This window comes from Triticum dicoccoides, chromosome 1A (assembly GCF_002162155.2).
Source record: "Triticum dicoccoides isolate Atlit2015 ecotype Zavitan chromosome 1A, WEW_v2.0, whole genome shotgun sequence".
NCBI classification, from domain to species: Eukaryota; Viridiplantae; Streptophyta; class Magnoliopsida; order Poales; family Poaceae; genus Triticum; species Triticum dicoccoides.
The window spans coordinates 237,851,191-237,859,075 of record NC_041380.1 but is presented as its reverse complement, the minus strand read 5'-3'; positions in this window follow the sequence as shown (position 1 = coordinate 237,859,075).

Below are 7,885 nucleotides of genomic sequence, written 5' to 3'. Positions count from 1 at the left end.
AGTAATTGCAAATCTGTTCACACTATCGTGGAATTGTCACGGCAGATGTCCTAGTGTGAGGACTTAGTCATGGAGCCATCACGATGAGGTTAGCTTAAAGGTGTTAATCAAGAAAAAGGACACGAGGAGTTTATACTGGTTCAGCCCCTTACGATGAAGGTAAAAGCCTAGTCCATTTTGTAGATGTTATTGCTAGGGTTTCGATGAGCAGGGAGCAAATACGCTTGACCCGACTCTAGATCTGTTGTTTCTTGTCCTGAGCCGCTGCTAGGTCGTCCACTTATATACACGGGTTGATGCCATGCGGGCTACAGAGTCCCGGCCGGCTTATACAACGTATCCGGCTCGGTGACCTTTCTTACATGTCTTACGATACAAGTTTACATACATGGCGGTTTATATCCATGGGCTTTAAGTCGCCTTCGGGTCTGGGACCTCTACCAAGCCTATCTATGAATCGCCATATGATCTTGGGATTGATTGTGAAGAATCGTCATAAGGATGACCCGGCCCCTCCTGGGCGGGTGATACCTAATAGTTATATCCCCAACATTGGGCCCCGGGTTGATTTGAACTTGTTCATGTCAATATTCAACACTTAGAAAAATCCTTCCACATCTGTTGTGAAAACCTTATAACCCGCCATGACATCATCTCCAAAAAATTAGGAAACCAACCACGACGTCATCTTTAATGAATCTTTATCTTAATGTCTTTCCAGAAATCGAGGCGTCCAATTAGCTGTTTAACCATCATTTGGCCTCCTCATCTTTTGCGCCTGCCTGTTTTTCTGTTTCCTTATAAATAGGACCATAGAGTCATCTTTTCATTCTTCTCCTTCTCCTTTCTTCCTCCTCGCTATGCACCGACCTGCACGAGCCTCACCACCGTCGACTTCGGCTGCTGCATCACCCTGAATAGACCAGAAAACTGTGGAGCCACTCCGCTATCCTAACAACATCAGTAAGTCCTTTTTTCTTTACCATAGATATGTCATTAGGTTTTGTTGGTGTTCGTCGGTGTTCGTCAGCGTTCATCGCTGCCCTTCTTTCCCTTTGTTTAGTTCCATGGGTTAGATCCAAAAATCGTACGTATCTTGTGCGGTAGTAGTTTTAGGACTTTTTCTTAACACTAGAATATATCCCCACCGCGACAGATCTCCTCTAGGGCACCTCTGTTTTTTCATTGTCACATCTGTAAATTTGGAAGTTATTTCCTTTTTCTGAACAACGGTAGATCCAAATTTGCATCCTCCATCTGCAGAACCTGTTTGTCCTAATACTTAGCAAATTATAGCCTTGGTAGATCTTGAATGCCTTTAGTCATGGCGGCTTATTCTGCCGGTTTTTTCTTACTTCATATACCATTAGCCCTTGCTTGAGCCACCATTCTGAACATGCACTGTATTTGTTAACTTGCAATTTTAACAATCATTTTGAGCCGGAAATTTCTTTCTTGTCTTTTAGGTTGTCCTTTCACCATGCCGCCCAAAACAATCACGACCTGCAACTAGGTTCCCTCCACAGTCACTGAGGACACCTTGAAGGATTTCATCACCGTTGGATATTTTCCGAATAAAAGTGTGATGCATTACCGTGTTCCTGACCCGGGCGAAGAGAGGCATCCGCCTAAGTACGGTCAAGTTATCTTATTTACTAATCATATGAACCGGGGTTTCTCGCCACCCGGCTCTAAATTCTTCAGAGATATCCTACACTTCTTCAAGCTCCACCCGCAAGACATTGGATCCAATTCCATATCAATAATCTATAACTTCCAAGTCTTTTGTGAGGTATACCTTCAAGAAGAGCCTAGTGTTGAGCTTCTCAGAGAGTATTACTACTTGAACCGACAGAACGAGTTCACAAATGGACCCAATTTGGAGCTTGATGGGATTTCAATTCAACGCAGATGAGATGCCATCTTCCCTCAAGTAGCTCTGCCAAGTCATCCTAAAGACTGGAACCAAACATGGTTCTACTGCAAAGATGTCTCTCCGTCTAATGAGAATCCGTTGCCGGGTTATTGGCTTGAGCACCTCGATTCAAAGTACCAACTCCCTAATGAACTTACTGCCGCCGAACGCAAGAAACTTGTCCCGACAATCAGAAAAGTTCAACCTTGATGGGAAACGGCTTAACTGGAGTTGACTTAATCCGCTGTTGGGTTGCATGGCGGATCATCCCCTTAAGCCGCCGATCCGGCTTGATGTCTAACTATACCGGAGGAACAGATGATCCTTTATGCCATAGCTCTCTACGACTGACTGAAGAGGCCATCGTTGAGATGGCGACCACACTTGTAAATAGTAAATATGAAGACTACAACAAAGTGGGCTTGAATCCTTTCTGCAAGCTTAACCCAACATCAGCGGTAGAATTTTTGATTTCTTTCTCCTTCAACACTTAAACATTGCACGACCTCCAATATGTTTATCCTTCCACAGGCTAAATCTGACTTCTGGAAGGACAAATATGACCATGAGGTTGCTAAAAAGGCTAAGGCTGCTGCAAGAGCCGCGAAAAAGACCAGCATGCGGTCTAGAAAGAAGCCAAGCGCCTCTGAGTTGCTAAAGCTGGATGATGCCTCTGAGTTAGAGGTAGCCCTTGATTCTCTTGGCTTGTTTTTTAACAACCTTATTAACACTGACTATTGCCAAGATGACACGGGGGCCAGCCAGGCAGTCGAAGAAGAGGTAACTATTATTTCCTCTGACTCAGAACCTTTACCAACACAGAAACTTCGGCGGGTAACCCGGAAAGTAAGGTTTTCATACCCCTTGGCTTATTTAGATCCTCATTTTCTTTTGAAACGATAGCAGCATGAGAGCCGCCACCAGACCCGGACCAGTGGAGATGAATATTTAATCTCAGGTTTACCAAACACTCCTCGGAAACGGCAAAATGAGGTTCTTTTAACCTTGACTCTTATATTTCCTAGTGAGTTACTTTCATGAATCACTCAATTTTCATTCCATCTTTGCAGGAAATTTCCTGTTCCTCTTGTGGTGACTCATCACAAACTCAACTGCGGGCTTTCAAGACTGCCCCTGGGTAAAGATAATTATCTCTCTTCTATTCCTTTATATCTTCATCATTATGCTGATTTGTCAAAATTCCTTTTAGCGGTCAAGCAAAGCCCAACAAAAAAGCAAAGGTGACGAAGCCGGCCGTAGATCCGAAGGCTGCTAAACTGGATCAGTCAACCCTTGTGCCAGAACACCCTGAACAATGAGAAGACCCCGCTCTCAATGTTCAGGATTTACCTGAGCCATCTGTTGATGAGACCGCTGTTGATCCGTCAAGTATCGAACCATCAATCTCAGCTAACCCGCCAGAGACTCATGGTGATGACGTTTTGATCACTGGCACCAGATTCATTGAACCGGGGAATCCAACTGTACTAGCGAGACACACTGCCAAACAGGAAGTCATGGAAAGACAGAAAGTGAGCTTTGATATCTCCCACTATGCTCACCTGAGTATTAGTGAAGTTTTATCTGGCTATGTCAATCAAGTGCATTCCGGCCTTGAAGATTAAAATGGTGAAGCAAATGCACCAGAAGTATTACGTATGTCATCCGTCTTATATCCATATCCTGTCAGCCCCCGTATCTTATGATTATGAGAAACTTTGGATGATCTATAGACTTGAAGTATTTACAAGCTTCTGTTCTAGACTCCCTCCAAGTCCAGTTTAAAAACTTTAAAACCAGATTCTGATGATAGCATAATTTTGCATTTGTAATCCCCAAGGGCCGGCTTAATCAATATGAATGAGCCGGTCCTATTAGTCATTATGTAAAAGACCAAAAGTTAACTGGTTATCCCTCATGAGTTGGTGTGATGCCCCGAGACCCTTGCGCCAGGTGTCTTCCAGTTATTCGCCGACATTTGCCATGTCATTTGCTTGCGTGTTGCATATTATCATGTCATCATGTGCATTGCATCATCATGTTTTCAAAACTTGCATTCGTCCAGGGTATCCCAGTTCTCCCCGTTGTCCGTTCTGAGCCCAGACACACTTGCACGCGCCCACGGCATGTCTGAAATAGTATTTTATAAGTGGCGATTGTAAGCCAACTCTGTACCTCTTTCTTATTCAGTACATGGGATGTGTAAAGATTACCCCTCTTGCGACATGCCTACAATGCAGTTATGTCTCTAAGTCGTGCTCCGACACGTGGGAGATATAGCCGCATCGTGGGTGTTACAAGTTGGTATCAGAGCCAGGTTCTAGTAATGTTCCTTGTTCCTCTTTTCTAAAGGAGTGTTTTCAACTTCGTTCGTCTTCGTTGTATACTTTCTTTAAATTTGTTCAACCTCGCAAGGTTCTTTGGTTTCACTCGTTTTTCAAAGAAGCAACTTAGCTTTACCTCTTCTCATCCTCTTCCGTTTCTCTCCGGTGCCATCCTTAGATCTCGGGATGAGATCCTCTCATAGTGGTGGAGTGTTGTGACGCCCCGAGACCGTTGCGCCAGGTATCTTCCAGTTATTCGCCGACGTTGCCATGTCATTTGCTTGTGTGTTGCATCTTATCATGTCGTCATGTTCATTGCATCATCATGTTTTCAAAACTTCCATTCGTCCAGGTATCCCAGTTCTCCCCGTTGTCCGTTCTGAGCCCAGACACACTTGCACGCGCCCGCGGCATGTCCGAAATAGTATTTAATAAGTGGCGATTGTAAGCCAACTTTGTACCTCTTTCTTATTCAGTACATGGGATGTGTAAAGATTACCCCTCTTGCGACATGCCTACAATGCGGTTATGTCTCTAAGTCGTGCTCCGACACGTGGGAGATATAGCCGCATCGTGGGTGTTACAGTCGGCTGGGACTGTCAATAGCACACCCGGCTCATCTTAAACAAGAAAACAAGCAATATGCATTAGCCCCCAAGTGCCAAGTGTTATTGCTTGCAAAGCACTTGGGACTTTTTAAAAAGACCAATTCCTTTGAAAAATTTCGTTGACGGACATTAGCCCCCAAGTGCCAAGTGTTGTTGCTTGCAAAGCACTTGGGACTTGTATTTTGTAATCTGCCATGCCAACTTAAGTTGTATGCAAGCTGCGACCATAGAACTGGAAACTCAATTGTCCGAGGCCATGACCCGGTTGGAGGCTCAGGAGACTGAGACAAAAAAGGCTGAATCAAAATTTCAGTTGAGTGTGTCTGAAGCAGAAAAATTGAAGACCAGCTTTACTACGGAGAAAGAGGCTTGGGCAAACAAGAAGACTGCCTTGACGCAGCGTGCTGAGAAAGCCGAGGCGGCTCTAGAAGAGGTTACCACTGAACTCACCGGTTTAAAGAATCATGTGTCTCAGATGGTTTCTGCAATCTTTGGTAAGTCACCGTCTTATTTACCCAAAGTGATCATATGTCATCATAGTATAAGCCACCATTAAACCAATTGTGTAAACTTTACAGGTCCCAGGAGTAGCAATCTGAGCCGAGATACACTGGTAAAGCTCAAGGCGGTTTACACGCTTGTTGCACAATTATACACTAAAGCGCAGCGGACTCTCGCCAGTATCTCCCCAGCGAATCAAGGACCAAATATATTGAGTGATGTCTTAAAGAAATTATCCAGCTTGCCCACTAGGTTCCAAGAAATCAAGCGATCTTGTGCTAGAGCCGGAGCTGTGACAGCTTTGAGCCGTGCCAAAGCCTGGGTACTAGAGTTAGACCCGGAAGACGTAGCCAGTGGGTATCCTAGTCTCAAGGAAGATGGGGCTCCTTTTTACCAACAAGACTTTGCTCCTTGTGTCAAGGAGATTCGCCCTCATGCAACAATCATTGCCGAAGAGACTATCCTCACCAAGTATCAGACGTGTTATGATGCAGATAATCAGAAGATGGCGACCCCTTCATATAAAGTGATGGACTTAAACCCGACGATTCGTAAGCACACTTTCACCCCTGATATTGATCCGTCTGATCTGATTGATGACGAGGCTGAATTTGTCACCGTACGTGCCTTTAACTGGTCCAAACCCAACTTCTAGACGGTGGAGGAGGACGAACTGGCAAGGGATGAGTCGCAACCTTCATGTCAGCCAGGCCAAGATTCATGAACCGGGGCCGGTTTATCATCTGCTGTATGCGAAACTGAAAAAACAATTATCCTTTTGGGCACCAAGCGCCTTGTAATAGGCTAGCTGTAAACTTCTTGTTCTGCTATGCCATCATGCATATTGTGTTGTTTATGATACTTATTTATCCGCCATGCGAAGATATGTCGTATATGCCTTATGATATTATCAATTTTGAATCTGTTCCTGCATACAACAGATGAAAAGTGTCCTGGCGGTTAACCGCTGGATGGGTTATAATGCCCCAATGTGAACTTATCATAATTTATAACCAAGGTTGGATGAAATAATAATCATATATGATTAAAAATATGTCATACCTATGATATTTGATCACATTTGTTGGGTTATCAACCAGTGCAGTAAGGGTGATAGCCCAAAGCTCCGAGCACTGGTAATTATCAGAGATTGCCGGCTTATGAACAAAGCCGGACCGGGTTAATAAACACCGGATATTATATTTATTTCATATTGGTGACTTATAGTCGAAAACCAGGCTAGGTCAATAAACATCGGATATTATTTCATACTGGCGACTTATAGTCAAAACCAGGCCGGGTAAATAAACACTGATATTATCTCATACTGGCGACTTATAGTCAAAGCCAGGCCGGGTCAATGAACACCAGTGAATTATAATCATAACACTATATAAACTTCATCAAATAACCTCAAAAGAAAGAATCTGCTAAAAACAAACGAGAAGCAAGGCTTTTCATGGGTTGCCAGGTCCAAACCGAGGCTTTTCATGGGCTGCCAGGCCACTGAGTTAAACCATTTTACAAACCTTATAAGATGGACCTCACATTAACCAATAATCGTTTTAACTTTGACATGTTCAGGATTTGTATAAGATTGACTTGTCAAACGTTCGACGGGTCTTTCGTGGATTACCTGGGCGGGGTGACTTACTTAAAAAGGCAGGATAACCCGGGGTTTTAGGTGAATACACCTGGCTTCCAAGCTTGGCTTTTATAGCCTATCACAAGGTTATAGACTCTTTGTTCTTTAGAACAAAAGAGCCCCCAAGCAATATTTTGAGTTGTGCTCAAGGGTACCTATGTTTGAGTTGTGCTTTTGCAACAGACTCTCTTTGGTCTCTTTAACCTGGGTAGCAAGCCCCCAAGTTTTTTATGTGGCTTATAAGCCGGATCAATGGGTAATCATAACTTTGCTTTATAAAGCAGAAGCCCCCATGAGACCAAAAACTCATTTATTGAAGAAGAAAAAATGACAAAGGCCCTACTTTAGCAGGGATGCCGACTTTATTATATCGACCATAATATATACATTGTCAAAATATGTACATCGAAAGAGCCAGTGGCTTAAGTGTAGTAAGGCCAAAGATGAGCAATATTCCACAGCCGGCGGGTCCCTTCCTCCGACGTGCGTGAGTCCTTGTGGTCTCCAACATCGATAAGGTAATATGACCCATTGATTAGATTCTTGCTGACCACAAAGGGTCCTTCCCAAGGTGAGGATAACTTGTGCATATCAGTGTGATCCTGGATAAGTCGGAGCACCAGATCAGCTTCTTGGAAAGTTCTGCTTTTAACCCGGTGGCTGTGGTAACGGCGCAGATCTTGCTGGTAAATCGCTGAACAAGCCGTCGTGATGTCACGCTCTTCATCCAATAGGTCAAGTGCTTCCTGACGTGCCTTTTCATTGTCAGCTTCAACATAAGCCATCACACGAGGTGAGTCATGACGGATGTCACTAGGGAGAACCGCCTCTGCTCCGTAAACCATGAAGAAAGGCATGTATCTCGTAGATCTGTTAGGGGTGGTATTGATGC